Source organism: Mustela nigripes, chromosome 18 (genome assembly GCF_022355385.1).
Source record: "Mustela nigripes isolate SB6536 chromosome 18, MUSNIG.SB6536, whole genome shotgun sequence".
Classification (NCBI taxonomy): Eukaryota; Metazoa; Chordata; class Mammalia; order Carnivora; family Mustelidae; genus Mustela; species Mustela nigripes.
In genome coordinates, this window is record NC_081574.1 from 23,633,288 (window position 1) to 23,658,770 (window position 25,483).

The window sequence follows — 25,483 nt, forward strand, 5'->3', positions numbered from 1 at the left end:
TGTGAATGGGATTTTTACAATTTTCTTTTTCAGATTTTTGTTTTTAGAATATAGAAATGCAACTGATTTCTGTATGTTGATTTTATATTCTACAATCTTACTGAATTCATTGGTTAATTAGAACTTGTTTTTTCCTGGAGTCTAGGATTTTTTATATATGAGATCATATCATCTGTAAACAAAGATGGTTTTGCTTCTTCCTTTCTGATTTGGATGTCTTCTATTTCTTTTTCTTGTCTGATTGCTCTTGTGAAGATTTCAAGTACTATGCTTAATAGCAGTGGTAAGAGTGGGAGCCCTTGTGTTCTTCCTGATCTGAGAGGAAAAGCTTTCAACCTTCACCATTGTGCAGGAGGTTAATTTTGGGCTTGTCATATCTGTATTCATTATCTGAGGTACATTCCTTCTATACCCAATTTGTTCAGTTTTTTTGTGATGAAAGGTTGTTATATTTTGTCAACTCCTTTTTCTTCATCTTATTGACAGGATTATATGATTTTTGTTTTTCATTCTATTAAAATGGTATATCACATTTATTGATTTGTATATGTTGACACTTTCTTGGATCCCAGAGATAAATTCTACTTGATCATGGTATATGATTTTTTAATGTGCTGTTGAATTCACTTTGCTAATATTTTTTGAGAATTTTGCATTTGAATTCATCAGAGATATTGGTCTGTAGTTTTCTTTTCTTGTAGTGTCCTTACCTGGCTTTGTTATCAGGGTAGTGGTGGCCTCACAAAATGAGTGTGGGAGTCAGTTTTTTTTAAGGGTTTGACAAATATTGGTGTTAATTATTTAAATTCCTGGTAGAATTCACCAGGAAAACCATTTGGCCTTGGGCTTTTCTTTGTTGGGAGATTTTTGATTACTCATTATTGGACTATTCAGGTTATCTATTTTCTTTTTTTCATGATTTAGTCTTAGTTAGTTGTATGCTTCTGAGAATTTGGCCATTTCTTCCAGGTCATCCAATTTATTGGCATGTAAGAATTTAAAGTAATTCTTAGGATCCTTTTTATTTCTGTGGTGTCAGACATAATGTCTCCTCTTTCATTTATATGATTTTATTTATTTGAATCTTTCTTTTTTTAAATAATTTTAGCTAAATCTTTGTCAATATTATTTATCTTTTCAAGAAACCAGATATTAATTTCATCGATCTTTTCTAATGTTTCTCTGCTTTCTTATTTCATTTATTTCTGGTCTGATCTTTGTGATTTTCTTCTTTCAGAAAACTTTGGGTTGAATTTATTCTTTTCCTAGTCCCTTAAAGGGTAATATTAGGATCTTTACTTGAGATCTTTGTTTTTTTAAATGTAGACATTTATCACTATAAACTTTCTTTTTAGAACTGCTTTTGCTGCCTCCCATAGGTTGTAGTATGCTGTTTCCATTTTTGTTTGCTTCAAGATATTTTTAATTTCTCTTTTTTATTTCTTATTTAAGTCAGTTGTTATTAAAGAGTTTGTTATTTAAGTTCCATAAATTAGTGAATTTTGCAGATTTCCTCCTATATTTATTTCTAGTTTCATACCATTTTGGTCAGAAAAGGTGGTTGATTTTAATCTTTTTAAATTTGCTAAGACTTGTTTTGTGAACTCTCTTTTACTCCAGAGAATATTCTGTGTGCTTGAGAAAAGTACATGTTCTGCTGTTGTAATGAATGTTCTTTATATGTCTATTAGGTCTAAAGTATGTATGGAATATCTGTTGGTCTAAAGTGTAGTTCAAGTCCATTCTGTCCATTTTTATTATTTTTCTGGATGATCTCCCAAGCTCCTAAGGAATCCTTGAATGTAAGAATGGGAAGTCAGGTGTGGTGATATCCAAAAATTGTATTAATATTTTAAAAAATGTCAACAAATTATATGTTCATACTCGATAAAGCTACACACATTAAAAAAAACTGGCTGAATTTCTTTATTTCTATTCAGTATTAAGTCAACAGAGTATAATAATGTTGGTTATCTCATATTGATTAGAATCTCTAATGCATAGCCTTATATGTATGTCTTTGATTAATTAAAAATAAAGTAGGAAACAAAGTAAATATACTTTCTTTAAAAAAGGGTTTTTAAATATGGAATGGAGAAGAGGTGAATTAAAAATGATTCTTGGTGACAAAAGGTTAGGAGTTACTGATTTAGAAAATTGTACCAAAAAAGCAAAATCTATACATGGCCACCAGGCAATGTTCCCATTTCTTTAAATGAAGTTTTATTGGAATATAGCCATGTGTTAAGGCTGCTTTCCTACGTAATACAATGACAGAGTTCCATAATTGCTATAGTGACTTTGTGACTGGCAAAGCCTAAAATATTTATCACCTTTCCCTTTTCAGAGATCTTCCTTATCCTGGAGTATTTCCTGCACAAAGTAAGACATAGTAGGAGGAATTAAGACATTTAGGTGCCCCCTTAGTTGATCTCCACTAACTGCTTTGCCCAATAAACCAACGTTCTGTGGTATTCCTGTTAAACCTACTAACTAAACCTACTAACTAGCGTTTCCACTAAATGCTGAAAACTGTTGAGCTACTCTTTTTCTAAAAGTCTACTCTTTTTTTTTTTAATTTTAAGATTTTTAAAATAAACATATAATGTATTTTTATCCCCAGAGGTACAGGTCTGTGCGTTGCCAGGTTTACACACTTCACAGCACTCACCATAGCACATACCCTCCCCAATGTCCATAACCCCACCCCCTTCTCCCCACCCCCTCCCCCCAGCAACCCTCAGCCTGTTTTGTGAGCAATTTGAGTCTTTTATGGTTTGTCTTCCTCCCGATCCCATCTTCTTTCATTTTTTTTCCTACCCCCTCATTTTATTGCATAAAAATATGGAACGCTTCACGAATTTGTGTGTCATCCTTGCGCAGGGGCCATGCTAATCTTCTCTGCACCGTTCCAATTTTAGTATATGTGCTGCTGAAGCGAGCACTAAAAATCTACTCTTAATGCCCATATATTTCTGCTCCCATCGTATACCTTGTACATTTTCTAAGACACATTTGTGTTTGTCCCCAAATGTGTTTAATGTCATTTGTTCCTGCTGTCATAATTATATCATTTAATTAAATATTGTGTAAGTTGAGAAAATGAATAAAATAGGAGTATTGGTTCTCTGAAAAATAAGCTGGATGCATTGGAAAGATAAAACAATAAAACAGTTGCTGCTAGATTAAATTGTAGGCAAGACAACTGGAAACAAATGGGAAAAACTGCAAAATCTGTGACTCAGTTTGTGGACTGCTTTGCCCCAGTTTTCACGATATAGAATGTGAAGCTCAAAATCTGGGACAATGCATCACTGGTGTGGTTTCTGCAAGAAATGCCAGTGAATCCACCTAAGGCCTTGACCCTGTAACAAAATATTGGCAAATTTATTTACACTTGTAGCTTTTAAGTTAAACAGTTTTATAGGTATATGTGTAATACTTTCTAGGATTCCTCCTCTTAACTGAAATGTTTAATTAATCTACCCATTACTGGTCCCACTCTTATTGAATAAAAGTGTTTCTTCCATTTTTGTTAACCAAATATTTACCTTGATGAGGATGGAATTATAAATACAATAATTTATTGGAGCCCAAGTGTTTATAGTAATAGACCTCAGCAGTTAACGAACTTTAATATGCCTAAAAATCACTTGAAAAGCTTACTAATAATCCAGATTTTTTTTTGAGAGAAAGAGAGATCGAGCACAAATGGTGTGATGTAGAGGGAAAGAGAGAAGGAGAATCAAGCTTAGTGTGGAGCTTGTCATGACCCAGAGATCATGACCTGAGCTGAAATCAAGTCAGATGCTTCACTGACTGAGCCATCCAGGCACCCAGAGAATGCAGATTCTTGGGCTTTAATGAATTGATTTCAGTTCATTCAGTAGGTTTGGTGGGGAACAGGAATTACATTTTTCATAATATCAAAGGAAAATTGTTTAAGAGGGTAATCATGATTTACTTACAAATATATAAGAACACTTGTCAAAAAATTTTATTTAACTGATTAATTAATGAACAATCTCGTAAAGTGCTACAATGGGTTCTATGGAGAATTCGAAGGTCTGCACATGTCTAGGCAGTAAGGAACACTGAAATAGATTTGCTTCCATAGATTCAAAACTGACTTCTCGGTGTAAGACGGAAGGAGGAAGAATATTAATTCGACTTCCATCAGAAATCAGTCATTTTCAAGTCTATAGACAAGAATCATTTGTACTGCTATCAGTGATTTGCAATTTATAGAATTTAGAAATAGCTCAAAGACAAGAAAGGCCCAGGGACCCTATAGAATCAGATAACCCAAAGGTTGTGCTAGACAAGGTAGAATTTTCCATTGAAGGGGCGCCTGGGAGGCTCAGTGGGTTAAGCCGCTGCCTTCGGCTCAGGTCATGATCTCGGGGTCCTGGGATCGAGTCCCACATCGGGCTCTCTGCTCAGCAGGGAGCCTGCTTCCCTCTCTCTCTCTCTCTGCCTGCCTCTCCATCTACTTGTGATTTCTCTCTGTCAAATAAATAAATAAAATCTTTAAAAAAAAAAAAGAATTTTCCATTGAAGACAGCTGGTCATCTCTTTGGTCCATCTGAAATTCTTTCACAATTTTTCCCTACAATACTTTGCTCTGGCAATTCTAATACTTTGTGGTTACGGTTAGGGTTAGATGGGTCATGATCTGAGGTATCCTTTTAACAGCCTGTAATCAAGGCTGTTGAATTATTTCCCCCAATAGAGAGCATACTAACATGGCCACATAGTTAAATATGATGAAAACAGCTTACCATCTGTAAGTAGCCTTGGAGTTCCTGATTTTCTTAAGGTTATTAATATTTCTGGGGAATCTACCATATGTCAAGCAATGTATTACGTGTTATAATTTAATACTCCATTGACTTTTACTTCCACTTCAATTGAGCTACACACTCCCATGGCTATAAACTTAACTCTTCAATAATTGAGACCTACTCTCAGTGTGGTGGTATCTAATGTCCTTGTTCTTTCTGATTCTCCCTTTTCTTACTGCCAATTCACCTTCTCTTCTATCTTACTGAGTCCCCAATGTCCTGACCATTCCTTCTTCTAACAAGAATTTGGATCCTCTTAGATTTTTTTCCCCTTCCCTAATTAACCTAAATACATCCCTCGAACCCTACTCCTTCCTTCACTTCTTAATGCATTGTTTCTTTGTATTTCTGCTATATCTACCGTGCTATGTGACTTAACCTTGCTATTTACAAACTATAAATCTTAATTTCCCAGAAAATGGGGCTAATAATAATAATTACCTCATAGGAAGGTTAAGTTCAGCTACCCATATTAAATGAAGGTAACTTTTTGAAATACATTGGTGAGATTTTTCTTTGCTCTGTTTGGACATTTCTTTTGCTCAGCCAGAAGTATCCATGGTCATGGAAAACTTTAGGATTGTGACAGTAGAAATTAAAAGTAGGTAGGAACTTACTAAAATTAAGCATTCTCCTTGTCAAATCCAAAATAAGAACTTGAAACCTGTAACAAGACAATAATTCTGAGAAACAATTTATTGAGGTTGATATGGGTTTTAAAATCCCATAGGGTTCTGTTTGCATATTCAAGAGTCAAGTTTGGCCATACACCATTCTGTTAGGATTTCACAGTAGATTTTACTTAGTTAGAAAGGGTGGAAGTGTCGAAGAAAACAAAATTGCACAACACAAAGTTAAACCGGTAAGGAAGACTTTATGCAAGGCTGTTGCAGTAGAGGAGAGAGCTGAGAATCCAGTCTGCATTCAAGTTCACTGAAACAAAGGGTCATGAGGATTTTAAGAGGTAGGGTGAAAGGGAGATCATGGGCCATCTGTGTTTGCTATTTGGGTTGAACCAAAGGAAAAATAAACTTTCTTGTATCTCCATAACAGGAGGTAGTTTTATAACTTGGAGCAAGGCACCCATCAAATTTAGGCCCCCACCCTCCCATAGAGACTGGGAGATAGGAATGCTGTCTCTCCTGAGGATTGCATTTCAAAGGCATGGCTCCCAGATCCTTGAGAAAGACATTCCTGAGTTGTAAAAGTGGTAGGAGGCTTTAAAAATGATTTATTTCTCGAAAGGATAGAAATAATTTTTAGTTATAAGTTTTCTAAAGTAAATATTCTAAGAAAAAGGAGGTCCAGGACCTGGTGTCAGGAAGAAGTCTGTCTTAAGTGCAGTCAGGGTGAGGGGAATGTCTTGGTTAAAGGTATGATATACGGGGTAATTCCCATGGAACAAGAGGAGGAGCAAAGCCTTCCACTGTGGACGTGGGAAGTTAAAAGGGCATGTGACCATAAGGGTGTACTGCCTGGATCTTGGATGAGGTACCCAGCCCCTCTGGGACTTAGTCAAACAGATAGGAAATGGCGGACAGATAAAAGGTCAGGGTATACATTTTGGTGTTTTGCTTTTCTGCTACATGCAGGGGGCATAGGAGGGGTTGAGCGACAAGGACAGAGAAATGGAAGCTTTGAGCCCCGGGCTGGAGAACCAGCATTCCTTTATGCCTTGGTTGGAAAGTGACTTCCCAATGTTCTGAGGAGTCAGTCAGTGGCCCCTGGAAGCAGGTGCACTGAGGGGAGGAGAGTTGAGAGGATAAGGCAGAGGTTGGGGACTTTGTTGACTGGTAGACAGGAGGAGGAGTTCAGGAGCGTGGAGGTGGAGTCTGAGCTCTCATTTCCTTCCCTTTCCTTTTGTGCTGTTGTTGCTGGAATTCGCTTTTTAGATTATGATATTGCCATAAATTAGGAATCGTGTGAATCGACATCACTGATACCTATCTGATTAAAGCCTTTTTTTGTCGGTCTTCTAAGTTTGGGTACATCCAAAGAAATCTGTATCATTTTTTCCCCACTCAAATTTGGAATTCAGAGTCCATGTAGCTATGCTTATGTGATGTGTCCCCCCTAAAAACATTTTGGGGATCATTTATAAGGCTCTAGAAGCAAGGCTATGCTGTCCTTGAAATATAAATGTGACACTATTTGTTTTGGAGAAAGGGCTCTACATACCTAAAAAACAGTATTTTTAATACAACTGGATACTACTTGAGGAAAATGTATCCACTTTCTTATTTGTCCACAAGGTGCTGCTGTTTCCTTTCTAGTAACACAAGGCAGCAGATCCCAGGAACAAAAGGTACTTGAAAAAATTACCATATTTCCTCTTCTATAATTATTTAGTTTTTAGGATGCTATTAGGTTTGTCCCATAGAAGGAATGTGTAGAGTTTTTCTTATAGAAACATGATTTTTAGCAATAAGGTCAAAATTGAACATTGTCAGAGTGAAGATTTCCCCTTTTCCCTTGTAATTTCATTTATAATAATTATATTTTTAGTGATACTAACAGCCTTATAAAAACATCATTATATTATATACCCAACGACTGTGAAATCATCTGCCTTGAAGCACAGCGAAATCATCAATCAGCAAACTGGGTCTAAAATGGGGCCATTTTAAGAAAGCTATTTGCACTGTAATTTGCAAGTTGATTTTTTTTTTTGAAATTAAAACATTTCTAAAATACACTAACTATGATTGTTTAAAAAAAGTAATGGCTCTTTTTATGGTAAGGAAATAAATTGAACCTCTGTGCTAGAAAGTGCAGAAAACAAATCAGCTTTCTTTATAAATAGATTTTACTGCTGGTTTAGAAATTACCTTATGTGCTTTTTAGATGATGGAAAAAGGAAATCAGCTTCTGTTTGCACTGTGCATGCAGCCTATTTGCTGTGTCACTTTCCAGAGGATTATGGAATGTTGGGGAGGTCAGGATGCTCAAAATGTAGAATTCTAAGGAGTATCAAAGTGAGAAAATGGAAATGAAGCAAGCCTAGTTGTTGAATGTATGTACTGATGGAGTTGAGGGGAAACCCTGGACTTGGAGCCAGCAGATCATGTTCTGACTCTGACAGAGTCACTGGTGGCTACAGCGGGCCTGGCACTCCGTGAAGGCCAAGGCTGACTGGGACTTAGGCTGGCTAGCATTGGAACAGAGAGACAGGTCACCTGCCAGAGGTTATAGCCAAATGTTCACTGCTCAGAGCTAAACATGGTGTTCATGTGCATCCCACGGGCAACACTGACACCAAAATCTGGGCTTTCTGGCTGAATCTCTGACCTCATTCTGAGGTGTTTTAACTTCATTACAAATGTTCTTTGAGGGACGCCTGGGTGGCTCAGTTGGTTAAGCAGCTGCCTTCGGCTCAGGTCATGATCCCAGCGTCCTGGGATCGAGTCCCACATCGGGCTCCTTGCTCGGCAGGGAGCCTGCTTCTCCCTCTGTCTCTGCCTGCCATTCTGTCTGCCTGTGCTCCCTCTCTCTCTCTGAAAAATAAATAAAATCTTAAAAAAAAAATGTTCTTTGATTGTCTGAGTCAGACAGAAGACTCCCCACGGTAGCTGAGACAGACTCTTCAAATGTGAGCTACAGCGTCGGCTCCACGGAGCAAGAGCTTGGGAGGAGGGAAGAAACGGCATTTCAGGATGAGAGGGGACTCTAACTGAACCGGATTTCTACAAGAGGAGAATCCTTAGATCTTGGTCTGCTTGGGCTGCGATCACACGTTCTCATAGATGGAGAGTCTTAAACAATTAATGTTTATTTCTCTCATTTCTAGAGGCTGGGAAGTCTAAGATCAAGGTAGATCCAGTGCCTGGCGAGACCTGCTTCTCTGTTTGCCTGTGGCCGTCTTGTGTCCTCGCATGGCCGAGAGGGCTCGAGTCTCTTTCTCTTCTTCTTCTTTTTTTTAATTTTTTTTAAAAAATTAAGATATAATGTATAATTAGCCCCAGGGGTACGAGTCTGTGAATTGCCAGGTTTACACACTTCATAGCACATACCTTTCCCAATGTCCATAACCCCACCACCCTCTCCCTACCCCCGCCCCCGCAACCCTGTTTGGTTTGTGAGATGAAGAGTCTCTCATGGTTTGTCTCCCTTCCGATCCCATCTTGTTTCATTTATTCTTTTCTGACCCTCAAGCTCCCCACGTTGCCTCTCAACTTCCTCATATCAGGGAGATCATATGATAGTTGTCTTTCTCCGATTGACTTCTCTTCTTTTAAGAACATTAATCCCATTGTGCATTCCCTATCTCAGGACCTCATCTAAATCTAAGAATCTCCCTGAAGCCCAACCTCCTAAAATACCATCCATTGTAGGTTAGGGCTTCACACTTTGAATTTTGGGAGGACACAAGCATGGAGTTCATAGCATATCTGATAACAACTAGTGTCCCCTAGATAAAATTCTAGCTCCTAGACAAAGACTTAAAATTATGCCTTGATTCTTGTCCAGGCTCTCTGTTTGGACTTGTTCAAATCAAAGCACAGGACTATTTCCTCTAAAGATTTGTTTATTCTTACCCTATTATATTCATAGGATTTTTTCCGAATGACATCCACAAGACTCCTAATAGCTTAATCTATTATAGGAGCCTTTATAACACTGTTGGTAAAAGCATGTGCTTTGAAATGATACAGTAGAATTTATGAATAAAGTTAATGCTAAGTGCTTTATATACATTATTTAATTTAATCCGCATGAAACCCTGTTGTTGGCCACTCTTGCTGGTCTAGTTTTGCAGAGAAACTAAATTTGAGAGAGTTGCCTGAGGTTGCACAGTTAATAAGTGGTGTAGCTCGGATTTGAATCAAGTCTATCTGATTCCAGGACCTATTTACCATTCTCCTACAATACTTTTTAAGTCCCTGGCAGGGCTAACATCTTTTCATTGCAAATCTCACTCCTTTTCGGGTAGCAGCTTTATTAATCTGTGAAAAGGCACCACAGCACAGATGAGAAATTCTTTGAAATCTTTAACATTCATGGTGAGATAAGAACCAGTTCTGTGGTATTGTCATTGCATCAGCATCATTCGAAGGCTTCCTCTTTCACCAAACATACAATCAAAAATAGGACAACAAAACAAAACAAAACAAAAAAACACTTCAAAGCCTGGGCAAGTTCCCCTGGCATCATTGAGACCAGTCTCTGGCTGGCTGTCTTCCTTGTCCTCCCCTCTGATAGGTGTTTCAGTCCTCTCACACTGGCGTGGCCAGATCTAAGACAGCGTTTGAGTTTGGGGAGAAGTAGAGAGAGGTGGTCTCTGGCCTGCTTTGGCAATAGACCACGTTGGTAACAAAATCCTTCCAACCTTAAGCTTAGCTCATTAGACCTCTTTCCGTATTTGCAGATAATCTCTGGGTAGTAATAAAGTGTTATTTATACATCTTTGTTAGGGACGTCATGGGGAAATGTGTTCCCTGCCGGATTCCGTCTTAATCACTTGGATTATAACAAATTTTATTTCCTTTGTGGAACTGAAATCTAAATGGAGTTTTGAGAATCAATTATGGTGAAAGAATTATGTTATGTAAATCCTTAATCAGCTTCTTGTAAGGACATGTTGTCCCCCCCCCCCACCCCTTTGTTCTTCAAGTTCTAGACTTTCATAAAGGTGACATTTTGGTCGTAGGCAGACTTCCTGATTGATTTGCAGTAAATTAGACCCCCACCTATAGGACCGCTGGGAACCCTCTCCTGTCTGTCAGAAATCCCACTATTTGGACATGAGAGCTTGAAAGGCTAGTAATATATATATTTTTTCAATGTTAAGTACTTGCCACATTAGGTAATTTTGAGTATCTTCACATTCGACCCCCCACAATAATACTCTTGAGGTATAGGTTACTAGTTCCATTTACAAAATGTCTAATTCTGGATCACCACCTTTTGGCCATCTCTTCACCAGAGAGCTCTTTCTTTGATTCTTCAGAGTGCTTAGTTTTCAGGAATTAATCTTCAACTGTAAATTTCACAAGGGGGCAAACTACCACTTTAAACTTTGCCGCTGAAAGTGGAGGTTTGGAGCTTGAGAGATGCACGGTGGTGGGCGGGGGGGCTGTTCATTGATAAACGTCCCGTAATTTGTGGGGTTCTGAAAGACTGTCTCCAAATTCTTGGTCTTGTTGACTTGCCATGTTCGCTCAAATGTCATGCTAGCTTCCCTTTTGGGATTAAATAAAATAATTTCTATGAAAACTTTAAAAAAAGACAGAGAAAGGACTAAGAGAGATGAAAAAAGCCACCTCAGATTTTACGTTTAGGTCTCAGAGGTTTGCTCAACCTAAATGGACCTTGGTTCAATTTGAAGTAAGCAGAGCTGAGTTGGGTAATTGTTAGCAAATCTGTCAGTGTGCAGTGTTCATGAAACCATGAGTAGAAGTGTAACCAAACTCAAGGGGCTCACTGCTTGGAGTGCATCAAAGTGAACACAACCCAAGAAGTGCTGGAAACAAAGGAATTTGTATTACTTGTGATAAGTTAGAAGACAGAGAGATAGCTCTTAAAGCACTCTCTGCCCCTAGGGTTAATAAAGGAAGCTTCATTCAGTGTTTTAGCGGGTAGAGGCAGGGAGCTTGCATACACATTAAGGAACTTACTTAGGCATTTCTGGTTCAGTTGTGCGCGCTTAGTGTGTCAACAGGCTAGTGCATTCATCGTAGGCTCAAAAAATGGCAGAAAACCCCACCCACAGGAGGAGATCTTTGTATTATAATGAGCTAAAGGTAACTTCGGGACAATTCAGGGGGGCTTGTGTGCAGTTAGTCAGCTCCAATCCAGCTCAAACTGGCTCATAGAGGGACTATCAGGGGAGACACACCTAGCTAGGGGCTATTAGGTAAAACACCCAGCTGGGCCTTTTCTTGGCTGCAACTGTTGGTTCTGCTAAACAAAACACGTTCATTCCCAGCTTTTGTCCTTTCCGTTTCTCCCTTCTGCTGATAGCTTTCGGTCCTCTTAATTTGAGTAACTTCCTGTTGCATCCTAGCTAACAAAAGTTCACGTCACAGATTTATGGAATCGGTTAGTTAGTTGTATAGTCCAAAGGGAAACAGACACAGCACTGCTCAATTTTGACAGGGACAGAAGACAAGTCTGGTGATAGTGAGCCTGGGCAGGCCATCATAAAGCAGGCAGGCGCTGGGGGAAGATGCTGCCAGGAGTCTAGGGAACTGTCCACATTTGGGTTAGCTGAAGATCACAAAAATCGACCCTGCTTTCTTCAAATGCTTTTCACGCCTGCTGGAGTTAAACAGAGCTCTGACAAGGACCGTACTGCAGCCCGAGCATTGGTCACCAGCTGCCTTCCCTCATCAATATCTTGGCTAGTGGCTATGCACTTGGGGACAATTTGCCTAGCTTTCTTGATCCATCCCAGAAAACTTGCTTTTGAAGTGGTTTGGAAAGCTTCAAAAGAAACGTGCTTCGTGGAATTGGTATTGCTGCCAAACAGAAAAGATTCTGCTTTTCATCAGCGGTTTGCTTCAGCAATCTGTGTCTCTCCAGCACCTACTGTCCATGGCCCTGGTTTGCTGGCATGTAGACAGCACAGCTGAAGCTGAAGAACAGCAAAGGGTCTCCTGACCCCGTCCCTTCCAGGCTGGGCTAGGACTAGGCTTATAGATGTTTAGATGCTCGAACGCAGGTAAGTTGGAGATCTGCGGCAATTCTTTTAGCGTGAGGCTGGATATTCTTTATAGTTTCCCCAGACGTGGGAATTGGCAGGGCTTGAAAAAAAAAATCACTGGCAGGAAGTTCACTTTCTTTATTGCTACCTCCCCAGCCATAAAACTAAAAGCTTTTTACCTAAATCATGTTTGCTATCTCTTGGGAGTAGGAGATCATTTTCTTCAGAGTTTTTCCCAGTTGGAGTTTTTACTCTTAGGATTCCATATATTTAATAGTCCACTTGAATTTGAAGAGCTTTTCTAACTGATGGTTCTTCTAGTCTCTGCCCCCCCCCTTCTGATTTTGTGTCATGTCCATTCCTTTCCCCCGCCCCTAGTCTCAGATTCATGAAAGTGAAATCCTTTCATTTTGAACTCATCATTTTTCACTTAATTAGAACTTCATTCACCTATTGTGCTAGCTTTAATTTCATCACTCCAAAAATAATTTTCCTCTATTTGAATTTCCTGTTTGACCTAGACCTTATTTTACTCATGCAAATAAGCAGAAAAGGGAGCCTCTCCTTGTGTTTTGTGATTTGGGTAACAAAACACTTTGAGGGGGCTGACCCTCTGATGTATACTTTGTTATTAAGTAAAAATCTTACAAAGAATTTTCTAATTTTTAAGATTTAAAAATATAATAACTGACACTGTATCTAATTTGGTCTACATTTCTGGTGTGAAATAATGTCAGGAGCCCTGTGATCTAAAGCTAACAGGGTGACTGACCCACTGTATGACCTCAAGCAAACTATTTCATCTTTCTAGACCTTATTCCTTCATATGCAAAATATAGATACCTTCGTCTGCCGCACTTAATTCACAGAGTGAACATCTTAGATAATGTACAACCAAATTTATTAAAAAGTGTAAGGCTCTGTAATTAAGTGTAATATTACCTGTCATTTGTAAGCTTCTACAATCCTAGGGCCATGGAAGAAGTATCCTTCTGGTAAAAGATCCCTCTACAGGATTTCTACAGGATCTCTGGGTTCGTTCTTTTCCTGGCTTTTCAGAGATTCTGTTCATTATTTTTCCATTTCTCATCCACAGTTCAATCTCTTGCCTTCTTGATGTATTCTGTCAGCCTGGAAATATAAATCTTTCTTTCTTTCCTTTTTTTTTTTTTTTTTAAAGATTTTATTTATTTATTTGACAGGCAGAGATCACAAGTAGGGAGAGAGGCAGGCAGAGAGAGAGGAGGAAGCAGGCTCCCTGCTGAGCAGAGAGCCCGATTCGGGGCTCGATCCCAGGACCCTGAAATCATGACCTGAGCCGAAGGCAGAGACTTAACCTACTGAGCCACCCAGGCGCCCCCAAATATAAATCTCTCATTTAAAAAATGTTATCTTCCATCTTGGAGAGATCTTCCTTTGACTCTGCATGCTTTCTAGCTACCAAGCCATCTATCTTCTTCCTTCATGCCAAATGTTCCTGAAGAATATTCCACTTTTACTACCTCCCCATCCCGTTCACTCTTTTATCCACGCCAACTTGACTTTCACTTTCACCGAGTCCACAGCATTACTTTTGCTAAGGTCACTATGTTAGTTTGCTAGGGTTGCCATAACAAAATACCAAGGATAGGGTTGCTTAAATAACAGAAATTAATATTCTCACAGTTCTAGAGGCTGGAAGTTCAAGATCAAGGTATCCTCAGGTTTAGTTTCCTTTGAGGCGCTCTTCTTGACACAGTGTGTTCTTTTCTCACTGTGTCCTCACATTGTCCTCCCTCTGTCTGTGTCCTAATCTTCTCTTCTTATAGGACACCAGTCATTGATTAGGGTCTACCTACAAGACCTCACTTAACCTTAGTTACCTCTGTGAAGACCCTATCTCCAAATATAGTCACATTCTTTGGTACTGGGGTTAGGACTTCAATATGTGAACTTTGGAGGAATACAAGTGAGTCCATAAAGTCCCTAGTAGCTTTTCTGTTTTTAAGTCCAGTGGGATCTTAGGAACACTCAGTGGAGTGGACCTCTTCCTCTAGCTAAAACCCTCTTTTTCAGGAGGCTTGTTTGGTACTCTATGCTTGGCTCCTTTTCTTAGGCTAACTCAGACTTTCCCCCCGTTTCCTCCTTCTGTGTCTCCAATCTCAATCTACTCAGGCTCAAAATAAGATTTTATTAATTCCTATGTTTTTAAATGTAATTTAAATTATCACGACTCCCAAATATAAAATTGTCCTATAGACCTCTCCTGCTAAGTGCTGAAACATTATGTCCAAATCCTTTCTGAAAACTCCCCCTTGGATTTTTGGAGGCATTCCTAAACCAGAACTCAGAACTCTTGAGTTCTGCCCTCAAGCTTATGCCTCTTCCTATATCTATTCCTTCCTATTTATTTCTTCTCCAGTTTTATTGTTTTTCATAGAAATTACTTTCTTTTACTTACTTGCTTCTGCCAGAAATAGTGAATAATAAACCTCGATGCTTCTTTGTTCCTGCCACACTTCTACCATAACTGTTTGCAATCCAGCTCTGCTATTCTACCTCAAAAACATACGCTACAATAATCTTCTCCTGCCCCCCCCTTGACCTCTCCCACTTGGTCTGCAAACATAAACTCCTCTTTCTAGCTTTGTACGCTTCCACTACCTTCTCTACAGACCATTCAGAGAGATCCTTTAAAGATTTCAGTTAGCTCGTGTCTCTTCTCTGTTTAAATATCATTAACGGTTTCCCACTCACAAGGTAATTCTGCTACATTGCAGGCTCTAAGGATAGAGGGACTAGGTTTGCCTTCTTTATTACTATTTACTCAGAGCCTACCCTGGTGCCTACTATCTAGTAGGCACTTAACACATTCTATCTACCTTTTCAGCCTCATCTCTCACACCAGCACTCATCTGTCTCAATCACATTGTTCTTTACTCAGATTTGTGAGCTCAGTCGGGGTCGCCTGAGCTGTGATGCACTCACTCTCCCTTGTTGTCTAGCATTCACTTGTATCCTTGCTACTCTATGTGGTGTCCCAACCCAGCAACATGGGCATCTGGGGATGCTTGTTAGGACTCAGGTTCTACTCTAGCCCTCATGAATCAGAGTCTGCACTAAAACAAAGTCTTCAGGTGAATCATGTACATAGAAAAATTTGAGAAGCTCTGCTTTAGATCTCAGCCTAAGTGTTAGTTCTTTAGAGAGAACTTCCTCAACTGGCCAGTATACATTAAGTCACCTAATGGATTCACTTAACAGCATCTGTGGCCCCACAAGGAAAAGCAAGTGAAGTATAAGGGAGGAAGCCTGGAAAAGTGAAGCCTGCCAATCAGAAGCTGTTTATTTTGAATTTTACCTAGGGTTGACCTTTCAAAATTTGGGTTTATATAGAAGGACATGTGAAATCTGTGAATCGTTTAATCTGAACAAACCGAAAATTGCTAGAAGTTTTCTTTGTTTTAACAAATTTTTGACTTCGCTCTAGAAAACCACTTTATACAGTTGTTTTGTTTTGATTGGCCACATTGTGACACTGTAGGATAAACACGTATCAGCGAGCTGCAATTTGTTTGGGTTTTCCAATATTTCATTGATCCATGGTTGTGGAGCATATTTTAGAAAGTCCAACTTGAACACCTATTCTTTAATGTAGTTTGATTTTTAGCTTTGTTGCAAGTCAATTGTTCAGTGTTTTGTTGCAGACTCCTTGGATATTAAATAGTCGACCGATTGGTTTGTGGTTCTTGGAGCTTCGCGTTGGATGCCCAGTAATACGATTATTGCAGATCTTCAGCATTTCACAAAGGATGTGTAATGAGTGTTCAACCAATGAAGTAATCCATGGTTGTGACTGAGAGATGAAAGAAAACACACTAATTAAAAATAAGCACCTTCATTGCTTATCTCCGGAAGCATTTCTAAGGTGTCATACAAGTACACTTTACTCGCAAAATATTTTGTTACCGCTATTTGCCAAGTATTTCAGGATTTTATGGTACCAGAGCAGTCTATTAATTTAACTGGACAACTTGTTGGAGTTATTCAATAAACTAAAACTCTTGGCAGAGCAATAATTTTAAAGTGTAATCCCACTGGTTCCATGAGTGTTACAGCTGCTCCTTGTTTTTTTTAATAATAGAACTGATGAGAACTTCATTTGAAAGGAAAGCTGGGTGCAGGTGCAGTGCTATTTAGATGTAATCGAGGACACATTTGACATCTGTTGCAAGATCTATAGGTAAAGCAAAACTGAAGTTGACATCAGCCCTTTGTCAAAGCTACATAGTTTAAAAACTTCATAGATCTTTCCTGGACATTGAGGGAGGAAGTTTAGTAGAAATCTAAGGGGATGAGAGAGGGACCAACATTTGTTGATTGCTTTTTATTGGGCACTCATTTAATCATCACATCAACCCTTAAAGTTAGATTTTATTTTTCATTTTACCCAGACGAAAAATTGAGCCTCGGACACGTGCCCCATGCTTTTTTTTTTTTTTTTTTGTTCCCCCTGTTTACACATTAGAATCACAGGAGGGGCATTAAAAAAACATTTTTAAAAAGATTTTTATTTATTTATTTGATAGAGATCACAAGTAGGGAGAAGGCAGGCAGAGAGAGAGGGGGAAGCAGGCTCCCCGCTGGGCAGAGAGCCTGATGTGGGGCTCGATCCCAGAACCCTGAGATCACGACCTGAGCCAAAGGCAGAGGCTTAAACAAGTGAGCCACCCAGGCGCCCCCCAAAAAACACATTTTTATACTCATTAGGATGGCTATTATTAAAAAAAAAAACTAGAAAACAACAAGTATAAGCAATGGTATGGAGAAATTGGAACACTTGTGCTTGGCTGGTGAGAATGTAAAATGGTAGAGCTGCTGTGGAAAATAGTATGCTGGTTCCTGAAAAAGTAAAACATAGCATTACCATATGATTCACCAGTCCCACTCATCGATGGATGTATATGTAAAGGAGTTGAAAGCAGGGATTCAAACAGGTATAGCACCCCCATTTCCATAGCAACAATATTCATGATAGGCAAAAGGTAGAAATAACCCAAATGTTCACTGATGGATAAATGAATAAACAAAAGGTGGTATATATACACAATGGAATATTACTCAGCCATAAAAAGGGATGAAAAAAAATTTTAAGTTTTTATTTAAATTCCAATTGGTTAACATGCAAGGTTATATTATTTCCAGGTATACAATTAGTACAATTAGTTCCATACAACACTTGATGCTCATTACAGGTGCTCTCCTTAATCCCCATCACCTGTTTCACCCATTGCCCTACCCACCTCCTTACTGGTAACCATCAGTTTGTTCTCTACAGCAGAGTCTGTTTCTTGGTTTGCCTCTCTCTCTTCTTTTCTCTCTCTCTTTTTTTCCTTTTGCTCACTTGTTTTGTTTCTTAAATTCCACATATGAGTGAAATCATATGGTATTTGTCTTTCTCTGACTTATTTCATTTAGAATAATACTCTCTAGCTCCATCTATGTTGTTGAAAATGGCAAGATTTCATTCTTTTTTATGGCTAAGTAATATTCCATCACATATCATCTCTCTCTTTTTTAAAAATCTATTCATTTGTTGATGGATACTTAGGCTATTTCCATAGTTTGGCTATTGTAGATAATGCTGCTATAGACACTGAGGTGCATGTATCCCTTTGAATTAGTATTTTTGCATTCTTTGGGTAAATACCTAGTAGTGCAATTGCTGGATTGTGGCATAGTTTTATTTGTAACTTTTTGAGGATACTCTATACGGTTCTCCAGTGTGGCTGCACTAGCTTGCATTCCCACCAACAGTGCAGGAGGGTTCCTCTTTCTCCACAACCTTGCCAACATCTGTTGTTTCTTGTACTGTGGATTGTAGCCATTCTGACAGGTGTAAGGGGATATGTCATTGTAGTTTTAATTTTCAGTCTCCTGATGATGAGATCCCAGCATCTTTTCATGTGTCTGTCAGTTATCTGTATGTCTTCTTTGGAAAAATGTCTATTCATGTCTTCTGCCCATTTCTTTTTTTTTTTAAATTTTTTTAATTAATTTTTTATTTTTTATAAACATATATTTTTATCCCCAGGGTACAGGTCTGTGAATCACCATGTTTACACACTTCACAGCACTCACCCAAGCACATACCCTCCCCAATGTCCATAATCCCACCCCCTTCTCCCAAACCCCCTCCCCCCAGCAACCCTCAGTTTGTTTTGTGAGATTAAGAGTCACTTATGGTTTGTCTCCCTCCCATTCCCATCTTGTTTCATTTATTCTGCCCATTTCTTAACTGTATTATTTGTTTTTTGGGTGTTGAATTTTATAAGTTCTTTATATATTTTGGATACTAACCCTTCATTGGATATGCCATTTGCAATTATCTTCTCTCATTCAGGAGGTTGCCTTTTAGTTTTGTTGTTTCCTTTGCCATGCAAAAGGTTTTCATTTTAATGAAATCTCAGTAGTTTATTTTTGCTTTTGTTTCCCTGCCCTCAGCAGACATATCTAGAAAGAGGTTGCTATGGCCAATGTCAAAGAGGTTACTAACTGTTCTTCTCTAGTATTTTTATGGTTTCATGTCTCACAATTCATTCTTTAGTCTATTTTGAATTTATTTTTGTGTATAGTTTAAGAAAGTGGTCCAGTTTCCTTCTTTCTTTCTTTCTTTTTTTATTTTGGCGTGTAGCTAACACGTTTTTCCAACATCATTTGTTGAGGAGACTGGTTTTTTCCCACTGAATATTATTTCCTGCTTTATTGAAGATTAATTAACCATAAAGTTCCAGGTTCATTTCTGGGTTTTCTGTTCTGTTCTATTGATCTCTGTGTCCATTTTTATGCCATACTGTTTTGATCACTACAGCTTTGTATATAATTTGAAGTCCAGAACTGTGATGCCTCCAGCTTTGCTTTTCATTTTCAAGACTGTTTTGGCTATTTAGGGTGTTCTATGGCTCCATACAAATTTTTAGATTATTTGTTCTAGTTCTGTGAAAAATGCTGTTGGTATTTTAATGGAAATTGGACTGAATATGTGAATTGCTTTGGGTAGCGTATCTACTCCTTGAATGAAGAAATAAGTTTTAACGGAGAGTGCTGAGCTATATTAATTTACATTAATTCAGGAATTGTGATTAGCTCCATATTGGCTTCCAATGTTAGAAAAAGAATGGTGATGACTGTCCCTGTAAAAGAAATGTCACTATGAGCCATCTTGATCATGTTTTCCTAGGACATAATCTACATAAGATGTCTGCATTTGATGTACATTTCAGTGTATATAAAATATAGTGTAAAATATATTGATAGACTAGGTACTATCTTGAAACTCTAAGATTGTATACTTTTATGTCAGAGCCATTTTTATCCCCAGGGCCTCTTAAATTTAGCTTCTTCATTGGTTTTGCCAAGCGTGCCTTCTTTCCTATCCATCTACTTTTTCCCCTTCGATTCATCCAATATACATTAACTTTTTTTTACCCAATATCTCCTTTCATGAAGCTAGCCTCTGATAATGTTTCTGTTGAACATAATGAAAAATAGACAAGACTGAATACAGTTAAAGTTTGTCTTCTATTTATTTGGTGGCAACATGCTCATATGGAGGAGAAGTCCTTCTTTTTAAATCAACATTTAATCACCAGGCAGAGAAGATTAGGAGAAATTAGATTCTAGAATCAGGCATCTATCAAACGCAAGTATCTTCTCATTGATTTTTATTGAGTCCTTTCTTATATATTTTGCCACTAGTTAGCTGACTCCTAAATTGCTTAGCCCAGATGGAATATAGTTTGCAATTGGCAAGTGGGGATCATATGAGGAATGCCATATTGAATCTGATAATTAAATATTTAGGAATTTTGTGAGTTGGTTGTTAAAAAATTGGTAGCTTGAAGTCAAGCATGGTGAGAGTATTTACATCAGAGAAATCAGCAACTGCTACAAATCCATCTCCCCTCCCTCATTGGTTTATCAGCGCATCACTTTTATTCTTCTTGTAAGCATTCAAGATTCCTATAAATATTCATAATCCCTCTTAAATTCTCTGTCTCACTCAGAATAAGACAAAGTGCTTACAGTGGCCAATAAGACCCCAAATGAGCTGACCCAGCCTACTCTGTCTGCTTCTTCCTGTTCAGCCCACTCCTGTTGTTCCTGTGTTTCATGCATATGGCTAGGGATGTTTCTGTGGAGGACATTCTGCTGTTTGTACCCTTGTCCCAGATATCTACAGAGACTTTCCCTTACCACCTTTAAATCTGCGTAAATGTCATCTTCTCAGTGACATGATCTGTTTTAGTTTCTTATTACTGCTGTAGCCAATTAGCAAAAATTCAGTGACTTAAAAGAACACACGTTTTCTCTTTATAAGAATTCATTTCCTTACCTTTTCCAGCTTCTAGAGGATGCTCACATTCCAGGGCTCATAGCCCTTCCAGCCAGCAATTGTCACTCCAACCTCTACTGTCATATCTCCTGTCTCTGAATCTGCCATCTACCCCTTTCCTGTAAAAGGACCCTTGTGATTACGCTGAACCCATCCAGAAACCCTGATACTCTCTCTATCTCATGATCCTTAACCACATTTGCAACATCACTTTTGTCTCATCAGGATGTAAACACATTTGAGAGCCTTTATTCTGCCTACTATACCTTCCTTAATCATCCCATTTGTTTTTGTACCTATTCACTCCTAGCATTCCTTATCCCTTTTCCTTGCTTAATTTTTCTTTGTACCCCTTATCACTTTCTAGAATATTATATATTTTACATGTTTATTTTATTGATGGTCTGTCTTCACCCACTAAAATGTAATCTGAATGAGGGTAAATATTTTTGTTTTATATATTTTTAAGTATTTTGTTTTATATCATTGTTGCCTTTTCATTGCTTAAAACAATTCTCCTACTAAGCATTCTATATATTCTGTTTGAATGAGTTAGGTGGAAGGGTTTGTGAAAAGAAACTGACATGGCATGGAGGGTTCTCCAGTGAGGGGAGGAGGCCATGGAGTAGAGCCTGTAGAGGACACTGAAAAGCTCCAGAGATCTCTCCCAGTAGAACTGCTTTGTCCACTCTGAAATACTTGTTCAAGTTCTGGCTTCTCATCTCTTCCCTCATGTTTGTTTTTTCCCTTTATTTGGAATATATTCAAAATTTTTATAATAGTTTCTGACTCTAGTTTTTAAACTCCTGAGGCAAAGGAAACATTTTACCCTTCATAGTTCTGTAATTCTTCTCCCTTCTTTGTATAGTGCCAAGAATTTCCTTTTCTGGTTTCTTATTTTTCATTTTTTCAAAAATCAGCCTAAAAGAAGGAAGGGAACAATGATCTCAATTTTCTATGGGTTTTTGTTTTCATTTTTGTTTGTTTGTTTATTTTGTTTTGTTTTTGGAGGGTAGCAATGAGGTCTTTTTTCAGGAGAAAACGTCTTCATGTGGAAAGTATAGCTTTCCTAGCTTGGGCACCGTGATAAGAAAGTTGAAATTCGCAATCCAGAAGAAGACCAGATGTCTTCAGAAATGGTCTTCCCATTTGAGATTTCTATGGCTGGTATTCTGATTAGCATGGGTTTAGATGTCTGTATCTAAACCTGTCAAAGCCACGAATCTTCATGAACCATTCTGTCAGCTCTGGATAAAGGTAGGGTAATGGTTCCAGGGACGAATTTTACTTCAAAATGCTTAGTTTATTTATGGGAAGAGTACAAGGATTTAATTTCCAAAGATCTATATTTTAAGAGGTCAAAACATTTTTCTTGGTACTTGTCTTAATTTGTTTGAGTTGCTGTAATAATACCATAAACTGGGTGGCTTATAAACAGTAAACATTTATTTCTCACAGTTCTGGAAACTGGAAACTCTGAATCTGGTGCCAGCAGAGTCAGAGTCTGGTGAAGGCCTGCCTTCTTACTGTGTCTTCACATAGTGAAAGGGGTGACTGAGCTCTCTGGGGTCTCTTTCATAAGGACATGAATCCCATTCATGAAGTCTCCACCTTCATGCTCTAATCACCTCCAAAAGACCCCACCTCAAAGTACCATTGCATTAGGGATTAGGTTTTCAACTTATAAATTTGGGGGAGGCCTGTAAAACTCAGACCATGATAATACTATTTCGTGATTATGGAGTAAATAGAATTCTTGTTAGAATTCTCAGCTGCAGGATGCCTGGGTGGCTCAGTTGGTTAAGCAGCTGCCTTCGGCTCAGGTCATGATCCCAGCGTCCTGGGATCGAGTCCCACATCGGGCTCCTTGCTTGGCAGGGAGTCTGCTTCTCCCTCTGCCTCTGCCTGCCATTCTGTCTGCCTGTGTTCACGCTCTCTCTCTCTCTGACAAATTAAAAAAAAAAATTCTCAGCTGCAAGTAGAGAATCAGTATTTTGATATATGTCCTGCTGTGGCCTGAGACTTAGAATCATGGTTTAAAGGAGATCTTCCTTCAGTCTACTTATAGGTTAAAGAACATGCATAAGCACCAATGTGGAATCTTCATTGGTCATTTTTGGTAATTATATTTACTTATTCCAGAGAAAAATTAAAATATGATAAGGAGTGGAATATTATCTGTTGCTATCTCAGGTATTATGATCGGAACCTTCCTTAGATAAGCAATAGTGAGTCACAAGGACACTGTATGCTGTAACAGCCTTTGCCTTCAAGGTGTTGCAAACAACTTGAATCAATCCACTAACCTTATCAAACACAAGCAAACAGAAAAATGAAAACCATTTATCTGAAACAGCAGGTTGGAAAATTCATTGTTATACTTTGAAGGCATCTCACTAACCCTGCCAAAGCTTTGCTCCACCAGAGCAGGGCATGAATTTTTCATTGCCCCAATAATCAAGGTCTTTAGAGTTTCACTGTGTTTTCTCTCTAATGTAGCTAATATGTTGAACACTGTTGACATTCTGCTTATAGTTGCTGAGGATAAAATAAGAAGAAAACTTGCTTTGAATGATATTATAAAAACATTGAAAGAAATAACTTTGCTGTCAGAACTAAAGTTGAATTATGTTCTCTATTCAAAGTCACTTAAGGTGGAAGGGGGCAAGTCTTTCAAGTTGATTTTAGATAACAGATACAGACATCTTTATTGGATTTGTCTGGAAAAAGAGAGAGAAAATTCTAACATTATCTTCTCTGGTCAACACGTGTAAGGTTCAGCCCTGTTAGAGCCCCCTACCCCCATCCATTTAGATCCTTTTTTCCCTTACTCAAATTCCATATATGGAGAAAAAACTCAAACGACTTTCAAATAGTTACCCTGGAAATTTATTAACTTATTCTCATGACACTATAATTGCTCATGAAGCATTTTGAAGATTCTTCTACTGAACTGGTCTTCAAAGCTAGTGGTAATTCCTATGATGAAGTTGATCTTACTTCATTTGCATTTTAGGGTCACATATAGTGGGACTAACATGGACTTCAGGGTCTCATAACTGTCTAGAATCCAGGCTCTGCTCTCAGTGCAGATATAAGGTTTTAGACAAGTTATTTAAGCTCCTTGAGCCTCAGTTTTCTGATACAACAACACATACTTTATAGGGTTGTTGTGTGGATGAAATGTGGTCATGTGTTTTAGTCCTGTATAGGGTATTCTTTTCCTCCTTCCCTCTTCCCTGTCCCTGATTTCTCATCAAGGCTTACTATGAGGTCTGACCTCTCAGAGGTTAGACACACAACCAAGCTTGATGTTTACTAGAAAACGAGGAGCCATACTTGGGTATTGGGGAACCAGGGAATGGTAACTGTGATGCTGGAGACCCCTGTAGGAGGAAAGGGAGGAAAGGGAGGCAGATCAGAAGAGTGGAAGTGATGCTTTTGAAAGCCACTTAGGCATGAGACTGGGGCCTCTGGTCAAGGTTATTTGTAGTGCTGAGTTATTTGGAGTCGAGGTAGTAGCAGATATAGAAGTTGGATGGCAGTTATTGCCCTGTCAAGAGTCCAATAACTTGTTTCCTGTTAAGCCTAGATTAATTTCTTCTGTCCCAGTCAAATTCATGGGCAATTCAAATTCTATACCTTTTTCTTTTTAAATATTTATTTATTTTAGAGAGGGTGTGGGGGGGTAGGCAAAGGGAGAGAATCCAAGCAGACTCATCAATCAGCACAGAGCCTGATGTGGGGCTCCATCCCATGACCCATGAGATCAAGGCCTGAACTGAAACCAAGAGTTGGGTGCTCAAGCAACTGAACCACCCAGGCATCCCATCTTCTCATATTTCTGATCTGGTCTCTGTACCGTCATTTCTCATCTGCAAGAGCATCTTCTTTGGGCAAATAGGAAAGTTTTAGAGTACCAGGGGCAGGTAGGGACTTGGTCCCTTTTCCTCTTCATTGTTAAAGCCATGGGTTGCCAAGGTTAGGGTAGAGCCTGATTATAGCAGTTTGATAATTACATCTCTTATTTTGGATAAATGTACCCCTATATACTTTGACCTCCCACTTACTTCACTTACTCACTTTTTCATTTTTTCAACACATGTATTTGTGGAATGGTTGCCCTGGGAAGGAGAAGGGACCATTCTTTAGCAAGGAAGAAGAATGTGCAGAACTATAGGCTTGATTTTTCATGACTTTCAACAGTTTCTAAAATACAATTGGCTCTAACTTGAAGGGTAGGATCTGTTATCCATGAAAATATTTTAAAAATTTTAAAAATCCGTTCCAAAAGAACTTCTAAAATGTTTTGAAAAATCATTAACCATGTTGGAGTGACTACTTAGCTTTCCAAGATTTCAAAGTGTCCCAACAACATTTATGAGCCTCTCCTGTGTGCCTGGTGCAGGAAAATTATAGCTGGAGTCACAAAATGAGTTGGAAAGTCCCTGACCATAGGCATTCAATTACTGTCTAAGTGTAGATACCATGTAGAAAGTACCATGTGTTCTGGAGAGGGGATGTGGTCAGCAAGTATACCTGGTGGGAAGAGCAGGGAAGATGTCAGGTGCTGTTTGAGTTTCCGTGAAGAATAAGTTTGATTTTATGAGGCCAAGAGAAGGA

General features: G+C 38.5%; 1 long non-coding RNA gene and 1 other non-coding gene across 2 annotated transcripts in view; one reads left to right on the forward strand and one right to left on the reverse strand.

The window, feature by feature from the left end:
• LOC132006356 (uncharacterized) overlaps window positions 1–25,483 on the forward strand; it is a 195,404-nt gene that overhangs the window by 39,610 nt on the left and 130,311 nt on the right. The window lies entirely within an intron of this gene.
• LOC132006636 (U6 spliceosomal RNA) lies at window positions 2,839–2,945 on the reverse strand. The gene has a single exon (XR_009401167.1). It is a non-coding gene; the product is annotated as a U6 spliceosomal RNA (small nuclear RNA).